The sequence below is a fragment of the Microtus pennsylvanicus genome, chromosome 1 (genome assembly GCF_037038515.1).
Source record: "Microtus pennsylvanicus isolate mMicPen1 chromosome 1, mMicPen1.hap1, whole genome shotgun sequence".
Taxonomy (NCBI): domain Eukaryota; kingdom Metazoa; phylum Chordata; class Mammalia; order Rodentia; family Cricetidae; genus Microtus; species Microtus pennsylvanicus.
This window is the reverse complement of record NC_134579.1, coordinates 87,624,149-87,650,508: the sequence shown is the minus strand read 5'-3', so window position 1 is coordinate 87,650,508 and position 26,360 is coordinate 87,624,149. Positions and strand designations below refer to the sequence as shown.

The 26,360-nt window shown below is 46.0% G+C and overlaps 1 protein-coding gene across 2 annotated transcripts in view; it reads left to right on the top strand.

Annotated features, from left to right (window-relative positions):
- The window catches only part of Mtus2 (microtubule associated scaffold protein 2), a 363,820-nt gene that overhangs the window by 10,445 nt on the left and 327,015 nt on the right, over positions 1-26,360 (top strand). The window lies entirely within an intron of this gene.

Genomic DNA, 26,360 nt, shown 5'->3' with positions numbered 1-26,360 from the left:
CGCCTGCAGAGCCAGCACTTAGAAGCAGAGGCAGGAGGATTACTGTCAATTGGAGGCCAGCCTGTGCTATATAGTAAGTTTAGGCTGAGTGGCTTGACCGCTTTTTCAAAAACGGAAACTGATGAACAAAAAAAAACCAAAAAACCCAAACACAAGAGAACAAAGTCATATGGGCGTCCGAGTCAGGGCTCCTTAAACAAAGCCCGTTTAACCAAGAGGAGAAGCTATAGTGAGCAACGATGGCCACGGAGATTTTCAGACATTTCAGAAAGGCTTCAGGGAGTCAGAGTGGCTAGCCCATATGGCGTTCCGTACAAATTAGACAAAATCATTCCTTCCACACGACATTTTATTCCTGTCTAATTGAAAAGTTGTTGAGCCGAACCGATTGTTGAAAAAAGACATTTTATTACCATATGCTAGAAAATTATAATGCAAATAGTCAAATTACCTATCAGGAATGTATCCAAGTTTTAAAGAAGATACAATTTAAAAAGTCATTGAGATGTCCATATGAGCAGCGAGTGCTTCCCAAGTGTGGCCTTTCCCACAGTGCTGTCTGAATGCTGTTTTGCTTTGTCTGGACCTAATTCCTGGTCGGTGGGAAAGGGAGCTTTCTGTCATAGGAGACGGAGGAGAGAATTAGGAATTTGAGGCATGGATTTTATTGGAAAATTAGGTGGTTTGAAAGGAATTTAACAGACGTATCGAAGCTTCTATAGGTTTGGGGTAGTCGGATCTTTCTGGGTGTAAAGTTAGGGAAGAAAATGGAAGCGATTTTAAATGAACTTCCTGACCAGCTCCTGTGGTTCTGGGCTTTGTTGTTAACTTGATTCTCCCAGGAGGGAGGAACTTTATTTGTGGAGTTGCCGCTATCAGCTTGGTCTGCAAGCCTGTCTCTGGGGAATTTTCTTGATCTCTGACTGATGTAGGAGGGTCCAGCCCACTGTGGGCAGCACCATCCCTAGGCAGGTGGTCTTGGGCTGTGTAAGGAAGGCAGCTGTGGTCTCTGCTTCAGTTCTTGCCATGAGTTCCTGTCTTGCCTTCCCTAGATGATAGGTTGTAAGTAGGAGCTGAAATAGACCCTTTTCTCCTCAGGTTGGTTTTGGTGTTTCCTCATAGCAGCAGAAGGCAAACTAGAAACATGTTGTAAAGCATGTTTTCAGATAATGTGTTGTAAAGCGTGTTTTCAGATCCCCTCCCACTTTAGTCACGTTACCTGTTGGCGGGAGACCCACTTGTTGGTTCCCGGCCGCTGGGCTAGCTCAGCCCAGAAATAATCACACAGAAACTGTATTAATTAAACCGTCGGTTGTCCCATTAGCTCTTTCTTCTTATTGGCTAACTCTTACGTATTAATTTAACCCATTTCTATTAATCTGTATATCACCATGTGGCAGTGGCTTAGCGGCAAAGATTCGGCATGTCTGACTCTGGCGGCTCCATGGTGTCTCTGACTCTGCCTTCTTCCTCCCAGAATCCAGTTCTATCTTCTCCGCCTACCTAAGTTCTGCCCTATCAACAGGCCAAGGCAGTTTCTTTATTCATTAACCAAGAAAAGCAACACACAGACAGAAGGACCAGTTGCCAGCTGTGTGGTACTTAGACTTTCAAAGACCCTTTAAGTCTGTATTATCTTTAGCACCAGGGAGTTGATTTCAGGTTGTTGAGTATGTTCATAATGACCAGCCTTTCCTTCCTTGCAAGTTTTCATAATTAATCTTCTGATGAAACCGAAAGTTAGTATCTCAGTGTTGATGTGTGCTTGGTAGCTATTGCTAGACAGACACAGGGGAAGGGGCATAGTACTTTGGGGACAGATATGGAGTAGAAGGTAGGAGCATATGAATAGTGATTGAAAAGTTGAGAGAGGCTGGGGAGGTGGCTCAGTCAGGTATGAGGACCTGCGTTAGGATCCCTAGCACCAACATAAAAAAAACTGGGTACATGTCTATAATGCCAGCATTGGGGGTAGGGGGAGACAGGAGGACTTTTGGGCCTCTCTGGCCAGCCAGTCTAGCTGAGTTGGCAAGCTCCAGGTTCAGCAAAAGACCCTGTCTCAAAAATTAAGGTGGAGAGTGATAGAGGACACACAGTTGCTCTCTGGCCTCTATGTGCGTATGCTCACATCTGTACACATCTGCACACACACAACTTGTGTGTGTGCACACCCTCATGACCCATGTCCTGGCTGTCTTGGCATGGTGTAGGACTTGGTACTGTTACTACAGAAGCACAGGAAGGCAATTAGGAGAATCAGCGAGATGTTTAGGTGAATTTCTGCTATTTATGTCTATAATCTCCTTGCCCTGTCAACACACATATAATCAACATTTTGAAGAAAAGATTCATATTTTTTTTTATGAGAGAGAGAGAGCACTGAATTAAAGTAGAACCAGAAAGGTTCTACACACACACACACACACACACACACACACACACACACACCCCGCCCCCGGAAATTGCTTTTCAGCTTATCCTGGAGTTAGTGTGTTTGGTTTTCCCTTTGTCTTTAACATACCATGGAGAGTAGGGAAATGAAGATATTTTTGGAGCTGATGTTTGGCACCTGTGATATTGAACTAATAATTTTTGTGTTTCATTTTTCCTCACCTTCCAGCGGGGAGGATGATCATTTGCTTGTAGAAAACACCAAGGGAAATGTTGGCAAGCAGAAGCTTAATGAATGTTAAAATGAAACAGAGTGATAGCTCTTCTGATGACGATCTGATGGGTCTTAGCACGGCCCGGTCCTAGTAATGGGCCCGGTTCGTTTTAAGAGGCTATCAAGTTTGAGGAGGATGGGGGCAAAGATATGTATCTCTGGCAGGAACTGAGACTTAACCAGGATGGATAGCTTCCTAAGAAAGGGTAATGAGTGGGCTGTCCTGTGGTGGGCACCCTTAGGCTTCTAGAATCAGTCCTCTGCTTGGTATATGCATCAAAAGGACCAGATGCCAGTCACGTGGTAAGGACCTCCATGGGAAGGGAAGCTGCTCAGAAGGACCTTACACCAAGTCACGTGGTCAGGACCTCTCCGGGAAGGGGGCTGCTTTGCTCAGTTCTGCACAGGACCTAGAGCCCATCTCATGTTAATGTTTCTCAGACACCCAAAAAGGTGTGTCCTGAGTGGAGAGATGGGAGCTGGCATTGCAACCAGTTACCACTCGCTTGCCTAAATCCACGGACCTTGGATGATGGGCTCCTCTCTTCTAGGTTTGTCTTAGTTAGGGTTTCTATTGCTGTGATACAACACCATGACCAAAAGTGACTTGGGGAGAAAGGGTTTATTCTATTTATACTTAACACAAGGCAGTCCATCTCTGAAGGAGTCAGGACAGGAATTCAAACAGGACTGGAACCTGGAGGCAGGAGCTAAGGCAGAGGGCACTGTTATTGGCTGCTTACTGCTTTGCTTCCCCTAGTTTGCTAGCCTACTTTCTTAATAGAGCCCAGGACCACGTGTCCGGAGGTGGGCTGGGTCCTCCCCTATCAATCACTAAGTAAAAAGATGTCCTACCGCTTGCCTTCAGCCCAGATCTTACCTGAGTTCCTTAATTGAGATTCCCCCCTTTCAGAGGACTCTGGCTTCTGTTGAGTTGACAAGCTGACCAGGATAAGGTCAGAAATTGTTTCTGTGGTTCTGTGCATTTCAGGCTTGCCTGTCTTGTCCCAAATGGAGCAGATAATTCTGTCACTAGCGGATAACAGGTGACCAAGGCCAGGGGCATCCTGGAAATGAGTACGACCAGAGGCAACTGTCCGCCACCCTGCTTCCTGGTGTGCTGGGAGACTGTTATATGTTGCTTTGTCTTTTTTTTTTTGATTCTCCACTCTGATTCTGAAATACCTGGATGCCAAATGTGACCAAAATAGCTTCATATCTGGAGCATGAGGAACACAATCAGTGCGTGTAAGTCTCATGTTCTGCTTTAAAACAACCCTCAGAAGGACAGTGAGATGCTTAGTGGATCAGAGTGTTTGTTTGATACCAAGCCCAGTGACCCGCGTTTGTTCCTTGGGACCCACATGGGAGAAGGAGAGAACAGACTCCCACATATTGTCTGCTGACTTTTGCATGCAAGCTTGTGCCTACACAGGCCCAATAAACAAATATAATTAAAAGAAATACAATGACTCTCAGGAATAAGTTAGATGGACCAGATTTTTAGAAAGCCTTCCCTGGGAGGGCAAGAGCAATCGTTTTCCAATACATTTATTCCTTAGGCTGAAAATGCAGAAGAAAACACCAGATACATTTGAATATTGAAATGGACCTGGGATATTAGGAAATGGCTGTTGGGGGTCAATTCTGTTAAAATGGTAGCAATCACGTAAGCCTCTTTGTTGTCCTTTGTTAGAGGGGGCTTCCAGCCCCACTATCTGTGTCCTGCTATATTTGCCTCTGTATGAAAGATTAATTCTGTGGTCCATTTGATGTGAAGCCAGATTTTACTAACTAGGTCACCAGGGCACACACGGGGTGGGGTCCTGCTGGCACTGTGCTGCCTCTGGTAATTAATTGGGTAAGCATCCTGGTAGGAAGACAAAATGAATCCCCTTCAGGAGCAGGTCGCAGGCAGCTGTGTAGTATCTGAGCAGGTTGCCTGTTAGAGAAGAAGGGTTACAGTCGGAGCCTCGGAAAAGTCCCTGGAAATGCTCATGGTGCCGAAGGGGTCGGCCATGCGTGAAACCATCTCAGAAACTGCAGAGGAACTGAAGATGGATGGATTGTTGTCAGATGTTTTGATAAGGTTTCTGCTTCCATTCACACATTTTGGACACAATGTGGATCTTTTTCCTTCTCCAACCAAGAGTCTGAGTTGACACCAACACTTGGCTGTGATTTCCTGGGGCAGAATCTTTGGGATTACACACAGGGAGATTCATTTCTAGCTGTGCTTCTGAAGGGCTAGCTTGGTTCAGTACAACAGCTGGAAAATGAACCAAAGGGCCCTTTGAAGACACAACTTAAGATCCGCTCCTGCCCAGTGAAGGATCCCCCCACCCAAGACAGGGTTTCCTGCCTGGCTGTCCTAGAATTCTCTCTGTAGACCAGGCTGGCTTCAAACTCTAAAGGTCCACCTGCTGCTGTCTCCCAAGTGCTGGGGTTAAAGGCATGTGCCATTATGCCCCTCGAGATTTTGTTTTTATTTTTCCATTTATATAATAGTCTTTGTACTTAAAATCTGGGCAGGAATGCTGCAGTCGGCTCCCAGCCATTTTCCTGGCTCTTCAGACAATGGCGGCCTGACCTGTGTTGGGTGCTTCCTGAGTATTTGTCAATGGTACGAAGCACCTGAGCATTTGGCTACTCTGGAGCAGAGTGCCGGGTGGAGTCGCTATGGGAGGGGATGGGAAGGTGTGCAGTCTCCTTTCTCTCTCAGCCGTACGCAGAAGAACTGAGAGGCAAAGGCAATGATTCATTTGTGGAACGGCAGGCACAGACACCATTCTTCCTGGCATATCACGTGAGGGGCGTTTGTAGTAGAAGTCCTGAATATAGTTCCTTCTTTCTTCTGTTTTTCTTTTTTAAAAGATTTATTTATTATGTATGCAGTGCTGCCTGCACACCAGAAGAGGGCACCAGCTTTCATTATAAATGGTTGTGAGCAGCCATGTGGGTGCTGGGAACGGAATGTGGGTCCTCTGCAGGAAGCGCTGGTGCTCCTTCCTGCCCAGTCACCTCTCCAACACCCACGTTCTTCTTGTTCAGTCCAGGATCCGCCTTTGGAATGGAGCCATCACATTCAGGGTGGGTCTTCCCTGGTCAGTGAGCCAAATCTAGACACCCCCTCACAGATGTGTCCAGAGGTTTATCTCCTAGGAAATTCTAAATCCTAGACTTGGTCATCAGTGTTAATTGCAGCAGTAACTGTGAGCTAAAGGAGCTGAAGGGGCGGCAGGCAGACGTGGGGTGTGGGAGTGCGGTTGGGAGTTTTCTCTAGTGACTTATTTTAGATTCTGTTGGGTGGTTTCTTTCCTTATAACAACCTTGTTGTTATTTATTAATCCATAAGTTAAATTGTTTTGATCACTGCTTAGCGTGTTTCTAAGAACTTTGCTAATATATCCAGGATCCTGTAGACTCTGTTACATAAACCACCATTCATATGCACTTGTGGGAATACACAAAACCCACCGTTGCCATGCTCCTGGAAACGGTCGCATTTTCTTTTTCCAGAGACTCTTCTCATACTTCACAGTTACACAGTTGCTACTGCCAAGGTGTCTTGAGAGTCGTCTCTAAGACTCAAAGCAAATGTTAGGTTAGCAAAAAAGTAAGGCACCTGCTCTCCGAAGGGGGACTCGAGAAAGTGCTGGAGTCGACTCTGGCATCAGCTTCTTTGGAAAGCTGATCGCGCAGAAACGCTGTAGACAATCCTGCAAGCCCTCTCGGGCTTCAGCCACAGAGGAATATTCTATGAAACAGCTGTGCCAAAAAGCAGACTCGACACAAACCTATAATAGGAGAAGCAGGCCTGACAGAGTCCTCAGAGGAAATGCAGGCTCAGCTGGCTGATAGCAGGACCCACGCCCAGCCACTACCTGATGCTACAGAGCAAGCGCAGACAACCCTGGGCTCTGCTAGGGCAGGGGGTGGGGGTGCGGAGCTGCCCGTCTGATGGGGAGGGCCACTCCCACTGGCCCATATCTGACCCTCTGATGGGGAGAGCCGCTCGCACGTGCATCCTAACCTTTCTCCGTGTCCCTGTATGAACCATCTGCTGTTGCTAGACTGTTCTATGCATGCACCATGGTTCCTCTTTCTGTTTGCTCATCCCCTTCTGTCCAGAGCTGTTTTTGTATCTCTCATTCCTGCCTCTGACTGGACTTTCCTTTGTCAGGTTGCGGCTCTACCCGTGTTTTGTCGTTTGTGAAACTCTCCCTAGAAATCCTTTACAATGCAGGTCCTCCTCTTTTCTCTGCTCTGGTTTGTTGTTGGGGCATGCGGGGAGAGGGGAGGCTTACAGGAGCTGACATTAGTACCTCGAGGAGTGGGTAGAAACAAAGAATTCCAGGAGAAACTCTTCTGTGGAAACCTGGCGGGATGGGGAGTAGGCACCGGTCTGTAGTGGTGTGGCAGGGCACTTACCTAAACAACAGCGGAGGGACCAACACACCTTTGGTGTTTTTTGAGTAGGCAGTGGGGATTGGAGAGTCCTCCCCTTTCTTTCCAGCAGCTGCCCCGTGCGCAGATGCTTGCCAAACCTACAGGGGACTGTGCACAGTCCTAGACCCTAGCGTGAGAGCGAGGGTTCTGACACAGGGCCGGAGGCCTAAAGAGGCTCTTAGCGTGCGTGCCTGTTGTTACGCTTAGTTTTAATTGTCAACTCCAAGTCGTGCAGAGTCACTGGGAAAGGGGAGTCTTAAACTAAGAACTGCCTAGATCCCGTTGGCCTTGTGGGCGAGCCTGTGAGGGATTTGGGTAACTGGGTTAACTGAGGTGGAAAGAGCCATCCTGAAAGTGAGTATTCCGATTTCCCAGGCTGGGCTCCTTAGTGAGGGGTGGGGGTGGGGAGGTGAGTTGGGTACCATTCATTTCCTCCCCAGCGCCCCGCGCCCCGCTCTTGACTCTGGCTGTGGTTGTGATCAGCTCTTTCAAATTCCCGCTGCCTTGACTTCCCCGCAGCAGTGGAATTGAGAGCTAAAAGAAGCTGTTTCTCCCCGGAGTTGCCTTGTGTTAGGCACTTTATCAGAGAAAGAGAAATGAAGCTGGATGTCCATAAACTTCGCATGGAGACACAGATGAGAATGAAGAGAAATGAAGCTGGATGTCCATAAACTTCGCGTGGAGACGCAGATGAGAATGAAGCGCAGTGTGATGTGAGACCCTGTCAGTGAGGTCTGCTCTGCCCTCCGCTCCATTCAGTGTTTGGATGCAGGGAGAACCAAGCCAGGCTGTTTTCCCAAGGTCCAAGGACAGCATAGAAAGCGCGGCTGGCTCTTGTGTGGCGAGCTCATTCCTGGTCTGAGAAGGCAACACTGGGCCAGCCATTCTTTTGGCCTCCCCAGGGACCCTGTCTCCAGGTTCGACTTTATAATGTTGTTTGGCATTTCCAGTGGCAATGGGTTTTGATCAAGCTCTGTTTGCAGCAACAGTATTAAAAACATACATTGCCCAGAGATTGTTTTTAACATCAAAATGAGAAACGTGGAAAGGCAAGGGATTTAGAAAAATGAAGCTTGATTTTGCTGCAGAGGACTTTTACTCTTGGCGTGGTCTCGCTTGATGTCTCTATTCCATTTTGGAGACAAGACTTTAGACAGTTGATTCATTTCATAGGAAAATCTCTGACAGATACAGTAAAATTCCGGAACCCCATGCCGAGTGTTGAGTTTTTGTCACTGTACCCATCCTTATCACGATGATTTGTTTGCTGTTTCTGAGATCATTTGGCCGCCTGTCTACCCTGGGTTTATATTTTTAGATGACAATTACCTTGTTTTGTGTGTGTAAGAAGCTGAGTGTATCTCCCTGTTGCCAGAGAGGAGGGGAATATCATTATTAGGTGGGACAATCATTGATTTGCAAGCTAAAAATACATTCTTGGAGAGGTGGAAGTTTCTTCTTGTCTGAAGCTTGTTTGTTCCCCAAGGGCCATGAGGTGTCCTGGAGAGCTGTTTCTATGCTATTTTTTTTCCTTCTGTGTTCTAGTATTAAGACTTTTTTCTTGGGTTGGGACAGGCAGTAGAGAAAGGCAATGAAAACATCACTGAAGTGGATGGACCTATGCAGAATCAGAAACTTGTTTTAGTTACTTGTATAATCTCAACATAGGGCTAATGATTCTGAAAGATCCTAGATTACGTTTTTAAATGCCATTTCGTGAACATCTTTACTTGGCCATTGAATTTATAGAGATCTGCCTGCCTCTGCCTCCCGAGTGCTGGGATTAAAGTGCTGGGGAGAAAGATGTTCCCAGGCAGAACAGTGTTGGGGAAAAGCACAGATAAAAGACAGGGAAACTGATGCATTTAAAATGAGTATCTTTAAAAACTTGTTGCTATTTTATATGTACCAATGTTTCGCCTGCTTGTATATCTGTATACCCTGTGAATGCAGTACCTGAGGAGGCCAGAAGAGGGTATCAGATCCCTTCGAATTAGAGTTACAGATAGTTGTGAACTGCCATGTGGGTACTGGGAATCAAACTCAGGTCTTCTGGAAGATCAGCCAGTTCCCTTAACCTCTGAGCCAGCTCTCTAATCCCTAAAATAAGGGTCTTACAAAATCTTTATGAGCTGCAGATTGCTTCATTGCCAAGTGAGCACATTATTCATTCACACATACCGAATATCATTTGAGTGAATGGATGCTGACCATGTACCAAACTCCCAGATTGACCAGGAAATCAGTAGCAGTAATGAGGTCCAAAGTCATCTGGGTAGAATGTACACTCAGCCTGCTATGTCTTGAAGCTCACAGGTTACTGCGCTGGGCATCTCTAAGGATGTGGCCCTCTGCAGAGCTGACGGAATGGCTAGAGGTGCAGAGACGCTCTTGGAAGCCCAGACAATACGGGTGATCATCACAAAGGGCTGTTGTCCTCCCCTTCCGGCGCGGGCAGCATGATGCTGATGTTGGCAGCTGTGTGCATTTGCTGTTTGCTTTGGAGCTCTGCCGCTCGTCTGGGGAAATCTCTTTGAGAAATCTGTTTACCGAATACTAAAATGCACTTTTATTGCTACCCAGTTGCTGTGGTTTTAGATATGGCTTGCGTGTGTTTCGCAAGGATTTGTATGTTGAGATTTAATCTCGGTTGTGAAGTACTACGATGGTGAAAACTTAATCTGGGGTGTTAAGCGGCAGGGCGTGTGAGAGGGGATGAGAATTAAATACAGTCTTTATGCGGAGCCCTCATAGTTAAATTTTGGGGACTTTATAAGAAGTAGGAGAGGGAGACCAGGGGTTGCTGGTTTCTTGTCCAGGTGAAGCTCTGTATTGTCTAGGAACTAGAAGGCTGTTGCCAACCCCTTAATCTCAGGAACTGTTAGTTTAGTAATAAACCCTTCTTTATGAGATTATCCAGCCTCACACGTTTTATTATAGCAACATAAAGTAGGCTAACACGGGAGTTAAACCGGAAAGCGTCTGAGTAAGGACTTTGTTCCCCAAAGAATAGCATTGAGTACATGTCTCGTCTTGTTGCTGGATTTTAAAGCTACAGTTACAGCTGACTCTTGATTTGTGTTAAGTTGAACTAGAGGAATGGAACTTAAAATACACCCGTCTTAAACATGCCCTACTACTAAAAGTAAATCATTAAGAAATGACTAAATAGCCGGGCATTGGTGGCCCATGCCTTTAATCCCAGTTATCGGGAGACAGAGGCAGGCTGAGTTCTGTGAGTTCGAGCCCAGCCTGGTCTACAAAGTGAGTTCCAGGATAGGCTCCAAAGCTACAGAGAAACCCTGTCTTGAAAAAACTAAAAACTGATGAAAAAAGAAAAGAAAGAACGAAGAGGTACCTTACTACATGCTGAAATAGTTCAAATCCCTTAATTCTCACTGTGGACTAGTCAGTATTGGGTGCAATACGTTGGTGGGAAAAGCTGAAATTCATGAAAAAAGCATCTTTACTTGGCCATTGAGCACAGCTGAGAGGAGGCAGAGCTGAATGAAACTGGGTTTATCGTTTTTGGCTCTAGAATGAAAGTTTGTTTATTTCATTAATTATTGATTTATTTTTGTTTTCAAGACAGGGTTTCTCTGTGTAGTCCTGGCTGTCCTGGAACTTGATTTGTAGACCAGGCTGGCCTCGAGCTCACAGAGATCCACCTGCCTCTGCCTCCTTCGTGCTGGGATTAAAGGTGTGCACCACCACTTGACCAGAGTGCAGATTCTTAATTCAGCACAGCATTTAAATCCTGGAGCCCCCAAGCAGAGTAGACACTGACCTTAAGGGCGGTACTGATGTTGCCCCAGGGAACAGGTCAGGTGCCTGGCTTGCTTGAGGACCGTGGCATGAGTGTATTCGGCCAGCTTAACTTTAATTCACAGTAGCAAGTTAACACAGTTCCCAAGGGACATTCTGGTTATAGAATTTTGTAGAAGCCTCGCCAAGGGATGTGTAAGCTGAGGAAAGCTGGGAAGATGGCTTCTTAAGAAGTTCTGCTTCTTAAGTGTAGGATGCTGGCAGTCTGAGTCATTTATTTTTTATTTATTTATTTATTTTTTAAGTCCAAGAGTTTAAAGTCATGTAGTCCAGGAATACGAAAAGAGAAATAGCACAAGGTAGTGGAATGGGGTTATTCAACACTATTGGTGTGATAACTAGTGTCACCAATTTCTTGAAATCGAGAAAATATGAAGTATGTGATGATTTGAACAAGAAATGTCCCCGGAGGTCTTGAACATTTGAACACGCAGCCCGTGTGGGGTGGTGCTGTTTGGAGAGTTTTAGGAGGTGTGGCTTTGCTGGAGGAAGTCTGCTGGGGTGGGGGGCAGGGGTGGACTTTGCAATTAGAAATCTTTATCACTTGTAGTTTGCTCTCCGCCTCACGCTTGGCTTGGAGTTTAAGGTGCCAGCTCCCAGGTTCGCATCCGCATCCCTCCCACCCTGCCTGCTTCCTGCTGCCACGCCCCCTGCCGCGCTGGACTCTTATCCCTCCCTTAACTGAAAGGCAAAATAAACTCCTCCCTAAGTCGCTTTGGCCATTGTGCTTCATCCCAGCCATGGAAAAGTAGCTGATCAGGAGGGTGAGGCCTGATGGGATAGCCCCCACTTCTGTGATACTAGAAAGGGAGAGACAGCAGAAAGACAGCCAGCAAGACTGAATCCTAGGAAAGCCAGAAGAAGAAAGGATTCCAAGCTGATGTGCCCTGGAGGTCGGATGCCTTCCAAGTGCTGTAAGGAATCTAAGAATTTTACTCTATAAAAGCAAACCCCTCTACCTTTCTTGCTTTCCCAAAGTTCACCAAGCATATTGAATATGTATTTTCCACTCCAAGAACTGTTTTCATGTTTCCTCAAATTCAGGAGGCAGCTTCTTTCCATTTGATATTTCCTATGGAGGCTAGCCCGCTCTTCCGTGTTTATCGATATTCTTCCTACTGCCCCGCGTTCTTTGACCTTCCTCAACTGAAGCAGGCTGTTTGCACCACAAATATGTCAATACTGTATCAGTCTAGAGTGCGCGCCTTTAATCCCGGTACTACGGAGGCAGAGGCAGGCGAATTTCTGTGACTTCGAAGTCAGCCTGGTCTAAAAGAGCTAGTTCCAGGACAGACACCAAAGCTACACAGAGAAACCCTGTCTTGAAAAACAAAACAGAGTAAAACAAAACAAAAATCAGCAAGTGTGGGACACCCCATGCCCCGCTCTCCTGCTCCTGGGGTTTGTCCTTCCAGTGTATGGTGGGAAAGAGAGCCCTCTGCACACACGCTCTTGCTCGTGGGCTCATTTCTAAGGGTGGAAAGCCATGAGGGTTTTGAAAGCTCAGGGACTGGATATATCCTTTGGGCGAATTCCCTAGACATTAAAAGTGATGCTTTTGAAGATAATCGTAACATAGGAAAACACCCTAATGGGACACAGTAACTGAAAAACAGGAATCACACTTTTATATACAAATGACTTTGGTTCAACATGTATATATATATATATATAAAACTCTATAATCATAGATATTTCCCAGTAGGGTGAAAGCTTCTGAATGTTTTTCTATTTCTCAAGCATGCTGAAATTTTGTTATTTGTTTTATAATTTTAAACAGTATCTGTTTCAATATTTATCATTTCTCTGCTAAGGGAGAAGAGCAGGGACGTAATACAGAAAACACAGACATATGCCAGTTATTCACACCTTTCCCTCTCCTCCCCTGAGCACTATACTCCTGTGCATGGGCGGAGGGGGAGATTGAGCACGCTCCTCCTGTGCAGGAGGGCTGTGAACTCCTACTGTGCGGGAGGGCCGTGAAGTCCTACTGTGCGGAAGGACCATGGAGGTCCTGCCTCATCTTTGTCCAAAGAAGTCACCTGAAGCTCGTGGGGTTCAAGGTCTCCTTTCCTGTCCTTCTTCCTGCTGTTGTTTTCCCTAGTCTACTCAGCAATGGGCTTCTTGAGCTTTTTGAGTAGATCTGGAGGCTACTTTGTCGTGTCCCCCCACCACGTGTATGCATGCATGTATGTATCTATATGTGTATCAATGTATGTCATTCCTGAGTACAATGCCCGGTACTCTTTCTGAGTCAGACCTCTGAGGTCATGCACAACCATCCCATCAGGGAGGATTTGTTGCTAGTTTGAGGTACACACTGGTCCCCAGGAAGACAAGCAAGTTTGACGCAGTTCATGATCTGACTCAGTGACTCATGCCTCTAGCCAGTATGTAGCCTCACATTGTCTGTGGGTTTGTGCCCATCCTCTGATCATTCTTTTTTTTTTTTTTTTTTTTTTTTTTGGTTTTTCGAGACAGGGTTTCTCTGTGGTTTTGGAGCCTGTCCTGGAACTAGCTCTTGTAGACCAGGCTGGTCTTGAACTCACAGAGATCCACCTGCCTCTGCCTCCCAAGTGCTGGGATTAAAGGCGTGCGCCACCACCACCCGGCTGATCCTTCTATTGTAGTCCAAGGCTGAAGAAGTTTGAGAGGGTTGAAGGTGTTAGTGCGGCGTGTGTACCATAAGCTCAGCCACTCGGCTCTTCTGTTTCAGATAATATAGGCATGCCTTGTTTGACGTTCTAGTTAGGGTTGCTATTGCTATGATGAAACACCATGATCAAAGAAACTTTGGGAGGAAGGGTTTATTTGGCTTATGCTACCAAATCACTGTTCATCACTGAAGGAAGTCAGGACAGGAACCTGGGGTCAGGAGCTGATGCAGAGGCCATGGAGGAGTGCGGCTTACTGGCTCATTCCTCATGGCTTGCTCAGCCTGCTTTCCTAAAGAGCCTAGAACCACTAGCCCAGGGATGGCAACACCCACAATGGGCTGCGCCCTCCCCCCATCAATCACTAATTATGAAAATGCCTTACAGCTGGATCTTATGGAGGAATTTTTCTCAGTGGAGGTTTCCTCCTTTCAGGTAACTCTAGCTGTGTCAAACTGACATAAAACTCCCCAGTACGATTTCTGATGAGATTCCATCCAATAAACCCAGCATACGCTGACAATGTCATAGCCTGAAAATGCATCCAGTACACCTAGCCCAGTGAGCACCTGGCTCCGCAGTGCCTGCGACTGTGGTCATTATTTCCTCTGCTGGTCCTGGCCTGGCGGGCAGCTGCCAGTTGATGCTACCACCCAGCATCTCAGAACCATTTCATGTCAGCTATTTGTCTCCTAGAAAAGAACAAAATTCAGAATTTAAATTTGGTAGTTACTGAATGCTTTCTATCACTGTGAAATTCAGGAAGTCTAGCCGGGGACTTCCACAGTGTAAAGAAGGAAGGCCTCTGTGTTCTGTTGGGTCATTTCTATATGATTTGGATAGTTTTTTTTTTCTTTTTAAGACAGAGTTCTTCTGTGTAGCCCTGGCTGTCCTGGAACTCACTCTGTAGACCAGGCTGGCCTCGAACTCACAGCCTGCCTCTGCCTCGTGAGTGCTGGGTTTAAGCTGGTCATTTCCATATGAATCTACCCTGGGTGTGCTTAAATTCTAGATGGCCTGACGGAGTGGTCTAGGAAAACACTGAGATGCACAAGCAATTCTTCACGCTATTCTTTGAGTTAGGCAAGGAGCACCAGCCAGCACCCCGGCAGAGGCCGTCAGTGCCAAATGAGGTACAAGGTGTGGCATTCTTTTCTCTTTAAAAGAGTCTCTAAAAATAGAATGCTGTTTCTTGCAGCGCTGTGCGTAGGAGGACAGGAATTGGAGGGAATAGAATATTCTAGAAGTTCAGTAAAACCTTCAGAGCCAAAATAAATTTTGCATGCTTTGGGCACTAGATGAGCTCAGTAACGGCCTGAGGGGATGGAATGTTTATGACGAATTCACAGGGAGATGCCTCAGCTGTGTTTTTAGAGCGGGACAGAGGTAAATAAGTAAAAATAATTTATCATTATTTGCAGTGAGATTCTAAGAGGCAAGGATGTTATAAGTCGGTGCACCGTGTCCTGTAGGCCCCTGGGGAATCAGGACACGGGCAAGAGAGAGGTCTGTAGAGATGGCCCAACGGTGAAGAGCACACACTTCTCTTCCAGAGGACCCCGAGTTCTGTCCCCAGCACCAACACCAGGTGGCTCACAGTGGCCTGTAATATCAGCTCCATGGGGAGGGGAAGCTTGACACCCTCCTCTGGCATCTGTGGGCATCTGCACTCATGTGCACAGACCCACATAAAGACACACACACACTATACACACATTTTAAATAATAAAAACAAATATGTTAAAAGGCCTTTCTATTTTTTCCACCATCTGATAAATTTCAGACAAAATCATAATTACTCATTCCTAAATTAAAATACAGTGACTTACTAGCAAAACCCCACAAATTAACACGCCCCCCCCATGACCACCAATCAAGGGTAGGATAAAAATAGGGGCCAGGAACTGTCGAACAGTTGCAAGGTTTTGCCAGGTGGTGGTGCTGCCTCTCGAATGAGCACTGTTGGGCTCCAGGGCAGGCAATCCAGAGAGCTGTGGCTTCAGGAAACGCTGCTTTGAAAGCATGTACGCACAAGCATGCGCGCACGTGGAGAGAGTGGAGTCTCTTTCACTTCCTCCTAGTGTGAGGTCTTTCTCCAGTCTCTTGGGACAGGACTTTGCTAATGTGTCGTCATCAAATGGAAAGCATGCAAGACACAGAAAAGGTAAAATCTCACGTGGACTTGGCGGTCTGCCATGCGGCTGGCCCTTGCTTCCGCTCATGACTTCAGGATGCCTCTGTTAGGAGCTTGGTGAGAAGCGGAGTTCTGCCATCTGTGCCCATTGTGAGCTGAGCCACGGAGTTTTCCCTGTGGTGACATTCCTGGGAGGGTTGGTGACAAGGCAGTGACAGGCTGGGGCATGCTTAGCAGCTGTAGGGCTTGGTAATTGCTTTCTTCTTGATGAACGAGCCAAGCTCCTTCTTGACAGCAGAACCAGAGACAAACCAGCTATGTTTTGTATGTCCAAGGATCTGGAACACCCTGCTTCTTGGAGTCTGGCGTTTCGCTCCCTTCTATTTCGAAAGCGGATAGCATGCTTGTGAGGTTTCGACTTTGTCTTTGAAAGGCCCCGTGTGTGCTGTGGGGAGGAGCATCCACTGGCCGTGTGTTTCATTTTTCATGAGCAGAATCTCTTAGTGCAGCCCCAGGTAGACATCTGGATGCTAACTAGCAGGAAGACGCTCGCAGTGGTGTTGGAGCTCGTGTGTACACTGGACTTGCTGCTCGTTTTGGCCACTGTGGTGGCGACTATTAGCTGTACTTTTTCATTGTTTTGGCCATTTTCACGTTGAAACTTTACCAAAGCTGGCCACAGTGTGCCTTTTTCTTCTAGTGAAAATCAGATGTTTGGAGCCTCATATCTGAACTTCAGAACATCTGGAGTGTGCAGGGCAGTGCATTCGAACCGTGGAGAGCTGCTGCTGTCTGGACCTCTTGGCGTGCGGTTTTTATGCCTTTTATTATTGGTCCCGAACACCTGCCCCGCTGAAGTGCAGGAAATTAGAATAGAAATGTTCTGTATGAAAAATTTAAATTATGGATTTTATCTTTTCTTTTCTAATGATTTATTTATTTATTATATATACAACATTCCTTCCATGTTTGCTTGCATGCCAGAAGAGGGCACCAGATCCCATTACAGATGGTTGTGAGCCACCATGTGGTTGCTGGGAATTGAACTCAGGACCTCTGGAAGAGCAGTCAGTGCTCTTAACCTCTGAGCCATTTCTCCAGCCCCTTTTTTCTTTTCTTTTCTTTTTTTAAAATTTATTTATTTATTAACGATTTCTATCTCTTCCCCGCCACCGCCTCCCATTTCCTTCCCCCTCCCCCAACCAAGTCCCATTCCCTTGTCAGCCCAAAGAGCAATCAGGGTTCCCTGCCCTGTGGGAAATCCAAGGACCACCCACCTCCATCCAGGTCTAGTAAGGTGAGCATCTAAACTGCCTAGGCTCCCACAAAGCCAGTATACGTGCAGTAGGATCAAAAACCCATTGCCGTTGTTCTTGAGTTGTCGGTAGTCCTCATTGTCCGCTATGTTCAGCGAGTCCGGTTTTGAGTGAGGTAAGCCAGACCCAAAAAGAGGAACATGGGATGTACTCACTTATATTTGGTTTCTAGCCATAAACAAAGGACATTGAGCCTATAATTAGTGATCCTAGAGAAGCTAAATAAGGAGAACACAAAGAAAAACATACAGGCATCCTCCTGAATATTAACCTTCATCAGGCGATGAAAGGAGACAGAGACAGAGACCCGTATTGGAGCACTGGACAGAAATCTCAAGGTCCAAATCAGGAGCAGAAGGAGAGAGAGCACGAGCAAGGAACTCAGGACCGCGAGGGGTGCACCCACACACTGAGACAATGGGGATGTTCTATCGGGAACTCACCAAGGCCAGTTGGCCTGGATCTGAAAAAGCCTCTTTTCTTTTTTCAATGCAGTTTCTTTGCGTAGCCCTGGCTGTCCTGGAACTCTTAGACCAGGTTGGCCTGGAACTCACAGAGATCCGCCTGCCTCTGTCTCTGCCTCCCAAGCACTGGGATTATAGGTGTGCGTTACCACTGCCTGGAGAGTTGTGATTTTTAAGCCAGGTTTTTAAAATTATATTGTAATGAGCTGTTATCAACACTCTTGATGTAATTATCTGATTTTAAAGATAATTATGTAACTTATAGCGTATCAAAGGATTTAATTTGTGCTCTTCTTCTTATAAGCATATGTAAGGATGTGTGTAGTTATATTTGTTATGTAGACCATTGTAAAGACAGTATGGTTGGTTTTCTTTTTAATTGTCACGGTGTTCATCTGGGCTTTGCTTTACCTGTGACCCTGTGATCTGATGGCCTCACCCCTCCGCCATGGCCTCCATGCCTGCTATGCTGAAATGACCGCATCCCCCTCAAACATACACTTACTTAATCATTTATACGAGGCCGATTGAAATTGTAAGTGAATTGAATAATTCAGGGGAAGATTTTAAGGACAGCAGTGGGGTCATGAATAAATAAAAAATGCAACATCATACTTTTGCTACCTGGAGCAAGTGTTTAAGTTTCATAAATAATTTCTAACTCTCAGCTAAGCCCTGAAACGGCAAGAAAGTTGGAAGTTGTAGCCACACAACTTGGGAGGTGGTGGTGGTGGGGGGATGGAGAAGGATGGTGAGAGCCCATCAGTATCCAACCTTGGCAAGCTTTGCATAGGCAGCTGCTGTTATTAATCAAGCAATACATTGTATCTACTATTCAGTGGGACTTGCTTAATGGTCCTAGCTCTCTGGGGTACCGAACAGAGCTTCTTTCCTTTTTCCTTTCTCATCTCTATTTGGTTTAAACTAGTTCTTGAATTTAGGAAAAGCCCAAGACTCTTCAGTCTTAAGGCTCAGGGAACATTGCGCAAGAGGGGGCAAATGTGTAAGAGCCCCAAGTTGGAGAAAGGAGCTGTAATAGGCCAGCTTATTTATTGTTTAGAATGAATTCAACCTGGATTCAACCTCGGAAGGGGAAAAAAATCCTCTTATATCATTGTGTACTATTGGCTTGTTAGGGGTTTAGCCTCTTTCTTGGGTGAAAATCGTTAGGCTAAATTGTGTAACTGGTTAGTTGGGATTGCTCTAGAATGTTCACAAACATTTCAGTACTTTGGAATAAAATAAAACTACATATCTAAATAAAATTTGGGTTTCCATGCATTGAGGTTAAGAACATATTAGTAAAAAATTGTTAGGAAAATATTCCCAGAGATTTCAGCATTTTTATTGTGCTTCTTATAATGTTGCAGAATATTTCCACTCATGGCTTGGCTTGCTTACCAAGACATGTCATTCTTTCTTTTTTTAATTGGTGAGCATTAGATGTGTGTTGCAGTGGCAAACAGGAGCGTGTTCCCTTGGCTGCCTGTTCGGAGACGCTAGTATTCAATACTTAGGCATAGCTGAAGCATGACTCTGGGTTAGCCCTTAGATTTTAGTCCTGGTCTCTGCCTTCCATATTTTTGTTAATTTCTTTCTGAACTGTTAAGTACAGGCATTGAAGTTCTTGTTAATTTCCTGTTGGAGACGAGATGCTCTCTGGTGAGCTGGGGACACCCAGACATGCTGGGAATGATAGTCTGGGGACACTAGGCGTCTGATGGCTTTAATGTTTACTATTGAATCTGTGCCTGTGTTCTCCGTACAGTGTAGGTTCTGATGCGTAGAGGCCATAGGGCCTCCAAGGATTGCCTTTGGATCTTAGACATGCCTTAGACATAGCTCAACATGACATCATGAGTATACCTCTATGCCCATGTGACCATCCTGGCTCCGCCCTCCTCACATCCTCAGGGGATCCTAAAGACAGCGGTGCTGTGTCCTGGCTTCTCTCCTCATACTCCAGAGGAAGTTTCCTAAGGTCTTCGAAGGCTATTGAGATAAGTCTTTACCAAAGGTAAATATGAAATGTGGTTTCTGAGCTTTATCTTTGGCCTAATTGACTCATTCCCTGGCCCAGCTCTGGAGATGGAGATGGGCTCCCCTCGGATCTATGGGCAGGCCTAGCTTCTCCTGAGCAGGTGAGCCGAGGTTGGCTGCGTACCGAGATGGAATTGGGTCTGTCTCATCAGGAAGGAGCATGCACTGGATAGAGGATAGTGCTCTGTGTCTACAGTACTTAGCATGGGGTCAGCTGCCAGGGGCAGCTCGCTAAGCTAATTTGCTTTTACCTAATGGTTTTAACTTCTCATGTTCATTTTTATAATGTATTTATCTAACTTTGAGTGTGTGTGTGTGTGTGTGTGTGTACATGTGAGTGCAGGTGCCTGTAGAGACACAGGCATCCCCCAGAGCTCAAGTTTTAGACAGTTGTGAGCCATCTGACATGGGTGCTGGGAATCAGAGCAGGAAACGGATCCTTTTCGTTGTCCCCTCCCTCCTATTCTATAATTGCTTTTGTTTCTGGGAGATAAACATTTGCATCTTGCTCATTTTTGTCCTACTTCCAAATGTGATGAAAGCATTTATTTAAACAGCATGTTGGTATCACATAACTGATGGCATTATTAAAAATAATTTACAATGAAGAGACTTTAGAGTTATATGTATAAAAAGCTTTCCCAGTCCTTCCGTCTAAGCCTCCTTCTTAGTGGAGATGAGAAGGCAAATTGGTTCCATTATTTATAACTTGTGAGGCAGCGGAAGTCTGAGGATGCCACGTGGCCACGATGGCATATGGTCAGAATCATAAAATCTCACACGATTTGCTGATACGTGTTCAGTTTAAGGAAGTTAACTGTGCTGTGCAGTTATGGTAAGTCCTCCAGCAACTGTACGGATGCCCTTGGGTTGGCAAAAACCCACCCGAGGATGCTGGGAAGCTTTCCCAGTAATCCACGGCAGTCTGGGTATGTGTACACTTTATCTCCTGATTCCATCAACTGTAATCGAATTCTTCGGTTGCTGCTGTCGTTGTTGGCTTGCTTAAAAACCAATGTCGCATTCAGATGACTGATTGTCTGGCCATGCCTCTCCCCTGCTACCTGTCCTGTAGGACGCTCAGGTCCGGGTGATGCAGGCTTCTGCACTTACCATATGCAAACACATGCTTTGCAGCTGAGGCTACCTACCTATGGCATGCAGAGCAAGGCTTGGCCATGAGGGGACTGAGACTCAGAGAAATTTGAATCGATGGCTTAGTTTGGTGGCCTTTAATCCAGTATTTTGGAATACCAAGCACTGAGTTTGTTTTGGCATAAAAAAAATAGTGTTTTAGTGTGCTGCCTGGTGGGTAAGAAAACTAAGGGGAGGGGAGGCTTTCCTTTAGATCACTCACGAGGAGTTAGATGCGCTAATGCTGTCACTCCCTGTAGAAAGAGCCGCGATATGATCTACACCATTAAACATGCCATCCTGGAGATATGATCTGTTATAAAGTAATTGCCATCTGCTGTGGCTTAGATGTGGTTTCCTTCAAAGGACAAGAGTTAAAGACTTGATCCTCAGTGTGGCTCTGCAGGGAGGTGGTGGAACCTTGAAGGAGCTGAATGAGGGGTAGTTGGGTCACTGGGGCTGCCCCTCCCTGAAGACATGAGGAAGGTGTTTGCCACGCAACTCCTGTTGGTCTTGGGGTTACCCTGTGAAAGTGAGTTATACCCACAAAAACTCCCCCCGCACTCTAGCTTCTTGTCTTGTGTTGCCGTGTGATGATCCCATTCTGATGCCACCTGCCATCAGAGCATGTATTAGATATAATATCATGAGGGGGACCCTTCCCAGAACTGGCACCATGCGTGTGGACTTCCAGCCTTCCAGACTGTGCACTAAACACATTGCTTCTTCATCAAATATTCAGTCTCAGGTATTCTGTGTAGCGCCAGGAAACACACAGATCCACTACCCCACCACTTTAAAGAGTTTTATTTATTTTGTATTTCATGTGTACAAGTGATTTGCCTGCATGTATGTCTGTGCAGTGCCCACAGAAGACATCGAGGGTGTCAGATCTCCCGGGACTGGAGTTACAGGTTTGCAAATGGTTGTGAACTTCCATGTGGGTGCTGGGAACCGAACCTGGTTCCTCTTCAAGAGCAGCCAGTGTTCTTTACTGCTGAGCCATCTCTCCAGGTCCACCCTACTTCCAAACTTTTAAAAAAAATCATGTTCATGTTTCTTTGTTAATCCAAACTAGGAAATTTACATTGTGAGATCAGAAAGTGATGTCAGAATGTCCAGGGTAGAGAGGGTCTGGGGATCCCATTATCACTTTCTGGTTTCTTATCTCATGTCTGACTGATACTTGACTTTGACATTGAAAACTTGACCTGGGGACTCTCTGTGTGTCTGAAAACATTCTTGAAAAATTATTGCTGCCAATTTGACAGAGGCGAGTTTCTCTTGGACAGGGCATATTGTTCTGTAAACTTTAGGAAAGTTTCCAGGGTTTCTAATCAAAACCAGCCCCTTGCTAGCCAAGCAGAGGTTGCAAGTTGACAAGAGACAGGGAGATCACTGTAAGAGGAAAGGAGAATGTCCTTTTAGTATCAAATGACCAGCTGACATTGGTACTATACGTGTATTGGAACTTGATGGCCATGACTGTATGGTTTCCAGGACCAGCATCCATCAGCCTGCTATAAGGAACAAAGAGGAGGGGAAGTGGGCGGAGCTTCCAACTCATGGAGGTGAGAGTGTGAGAAAATGAGGATATTTATGGGATAACACCCAAAGCGATGGATGGTGAAGTTGAGTGAAGAAATGACGCTAGAATATTTGGATACCCAGAGAAGACGAGTTCAGTTACTGCAAGAGCCCACTCACCGGTGCTTAAGGACGGAGCCAGCGTTTGCTGATAACTGTATTTCAGCAGTGTGTGGTCTGGCGGGTCTGGTGAGCATGTTTTTCTTAACGCGATTTTAGAGGAAGGTGTGTCCACCATGCTCAACTCACAGCGACTCTGGAAAACTCAGGCGACTGTGGATAACACGGATGACTGTCAGTATTTTCTTCTCGATGGTTGTCCTTGCTAGGATGTGTTCTGTGCAGCTAACTGGGAAAGAAAAAAAAATACTTTCTATAGAGATCGCCGTAAGTCTAGTCAGGGTGGGTCCCGGTATCGACACACAACAGCAAGTTAGCTGAATAAGGCTTGCTGTCATGTCTTGGGTTTTGTAAACCGAGAGGGAAAACACCAGCCCCATGATAAACACCCACACTTTGGTGCTCGTAGCTGAGATGACAACCCTGCGTTTACCACCGCCCCTCCCAATAAGTTAGAAGAAAACTGTAAAGCTTTGAAGACTCGTGTATTTTCTTTTCTCGGGGGCGAGGGGGTCCCATTTTTAATTTATTTATTCTAGAATCCCCTCCTTATGGTTTCTAGAGGGAAAATATAAAAGCGACAGGATGGTTTCCGACACATGAGCAGTGGCTGGCGTTTAAAGCATTGCACCAATACAAAGGAATGTCGGTGCAGGCCCACTCCCGGGCACTTCGTATTTCTGGGGAATAAACATGGCTTCCTTTCTCCTGCTGGGATGTTCTCAGCGTATGCCTCCGCTGTTTGGCTTGTTTTCCACGGAGAAGGTATTGAGCCTGGAAGTCATGCTGCTGGTTGGAGTAGGACCAAAACCAGGGGCTAATGGCACATTCTTTTTAAAAGTATATATATTGAAGAAGTTTAGCCATTTTTTTAATTATCCTTGTATGTGTACCACAGATGTGCCTGCTGCCCCTGGAAGTCAGAAGAGGGCATCAGATCCCCCAGATCTGGAGTTCCAGATGGGTGTGAGCCTCCATGTGGCTGCTGGCAACTGAACTTGGGTCCTCCGCAAAAACTCGAGTTCTCCTGACAGCGCAGCTGCTTTTCCAGCGTCGGTTTGATTTCTTTTCTCTTTCCTGTGATGCTGGTGGTGACAGTCTCCTGGTTCATTTGTTCTTAGCTTCCCAGGGTGTGTGGCTGTTCACATGCAGGTCTGTGAGAAGCAGGCTTCAGAAAAGGGACAGACCTCACGGAGGAGGCCCTCCTTTCAGGGAAAATAAACTGGAAGCCACTTAGGAGTTTGTCTCTCTTGCCAAGATGACTAGATTAAGTCGCGTGTTGTTTACCCTGGAACCCTTCAGCTTCTTTCCCTAATAACACTGTCTCTTCCTGGCCGGCAAGAGGCGGGCAAGCACACATTCATGACCTCGGACCTCTGTTAGAGCAATCACCGTGAGTTTTGCAAAGCTGCCTGCTTATTCCATAATACCTCTGCAATAGGGGTTCACACCCGCAGTGTGCTCTCAGCATGGATCTTTGGCCTTGCAAGGGTGCGCCTGTTTTCAAAGGCTTCTGCACCCTCCTCCTTCCTCATGTATTCATTGCAAATCTGGATCAAACGGGGCAGACTTGATGCTACATGCTGGGATTTGCATCTCAAAAGAAAGGGCAAGTTTGGTTTTGTAATTTTTTTTCTTTTCCTCTTGCTTTGGTATTTGGAAGGCAGGGAAAAATGCCAAGTTCACTTTGTGACTCTAAACTAATAATAATGCATTCATCGGGAGAGTTTAAGACAATGGCATTCAGAGAACATTTATGGCCCTGAAGCACCCCAACAGTGTTTGTGCGTGCTTGTGTGTGTGTGTGTGTGTGTGTGTGTGTGTGTGTGTTTCTACTGTCAGGTGGAGTGTGAGCGTGAGAAGACAGACCTGTCTACTGTGGTGGTAGGGTAGGATGTCGGGTCCCTAGTGACATTTTCTTAGGGTTTGCCCTTACCTGCCTTACCACCCGCTTGCTGTGCAATATTGCACCTTTGCCTCAGACTACAGAGCAGGGTGGACCTGGGGCAGCCTCCACTTTGCTAGTTTGTTTCTACTTCTGATGATTATAAAATGGCCTGAGTTTCAGGAACTGGGGCTAGTCCTGTCAAGAGGACATCTAAAGATCATGATGCAACATTTAGAAAAGAGGTGCCTCAAATATAGGGCTGTGTGTATCACGCTTGCCACATCCAGATACAGTCTGACATGATTTACTGACTTTGTGTCTCTGAATTATGTCCTTACTAGATGTCTTAGTGACTTTTCTATTGCTGTGATAAAACACCATGACCAATGCAATTTATAGAAGGAGGGATTGATTTGGGCTTATGGTTCCAAGGGATCGGAGTCCATCACCACACTGTGGAGGGGAACCTGGCAGTAGGCAGGCATGGAGGCTGAAACAGTTTAACGTCTTAAACTGTTAGTGTAAAGCAGAGAGAGCCAACTGGGAATGGCATGCCATACGACTTTGAAACATTAAAGCCTGTCCCCAGTGACGTACTTCCTCCAGCAAGGCCACACCTCCTAAGCCTACTCAAGCAGCACCACCAACTGGGTACTGAGGATTCTAACATCTGAGCCTGTGGGGAACCTTTCTCATTCAAACCACCACATCGGGCTTAGCCTCATCCTAAATACATCATCTAGATATGAAAGCATCATTCCTTCAGAGTGTGGAGTCTGCTTCCTTCTCTTCCTGGTATTGCAGCCTAGAGCAAGCAAGTCCATCTCTGTGTGTTTTATTTGCCCAGTGAAACATGAAGATATGAACTGTTCTGTTCTCGTAGGGGTTTATGAGAAATAGATGTTAAAAAAAGTAAAGCAGTCACACAGTCCCCCCCTTTTTTAGCGAGGAGTCACACAATGTTAATTGTTATTAGATCTATATTTTAATAATGGTGGACTAATTAATAGTTAAAAAGCCACATTTGTGCCATCTAAAATTGGATTATGTTACGTTAGTGGGAGATGTAGCTGTCTGATCTCACCAGTGAGGCCCGTGCTTTGTAAGGTATGTGATCTTTCCTATATTACCCTGGCTACCAGGGAGCTTACTTCATTTTGCCAGTGGTGGTGCCAACGTTGTAGGGTTGCAGAGCTTGCTCCCATGGCTTCTGTTTTATGCTTCTATACCACAGGGACCACCTCTATTCTCTCTTCTTCCTCCCAGCTCTTTACATAATTAAAAAAGCTGCAGAGTTTCCCAGAATCCTCTATTTCCTGTCCCCAGACATTGGGAACTTTTTTTCTCAGCACAGGCTATAGCCTGCCAGGCTTCTTATAGAAGTGAGCCAGGGGAGGAGAGATCTATCCAGGGGCACATGGAAAACTTTTTTTCTGCTACTGATTAGTGCGGGCAGACTCCTGGTACACCTGGAACCTGCACACAGCCAGTGTGTTTCCAGAATCTCCCTTGCGTGTGGAAAGTTGATAGTCATTCTTCTTATTAAGATCCAGGACTGTTGAAGAAATCGGGGGAGCCCTTGTGGCTGCCTCTGTCAAAGGGAACCGGAAGGTAGGTAAGCCTACCGTATCTTACACGGTATGTTACACTCCCTGGTAAAGTAATTGCCGTGCAAGTATAGAAAGCTGTGAAGCTGGGAGGGAGTTCAAAGAAAGTCACATGATGATACATTGTATATAATAAGTTTCCGAATGAGAAAGCACAAAGACAGCAGGGAATGTGTTCTTCGGAAATAAGAGCAAGTAGAATGAACAAATGAGGTAACCTGAATGCCACTTTCCCTTCCTCCTAGTCCCCCATGGTCCTGGCTGCCTTAATTCTGTAAACATCTATGATATAAAGGACATTGTCCAGACATGAGCCGGGGCTTACTGTCTTGCGGTGAGTCTCGTGTGCGGGCTGCAGCAGGCAGAGGTCAAGCGTAGGGAAAATTCCGTGGGGTCTGGAGGAGTTTCCAGGAAGGACGGTGTCCTGGTTAGCCTCCCTGTTGCTGTGGGAAACATCATGTCCAAACAGCAGCTTGG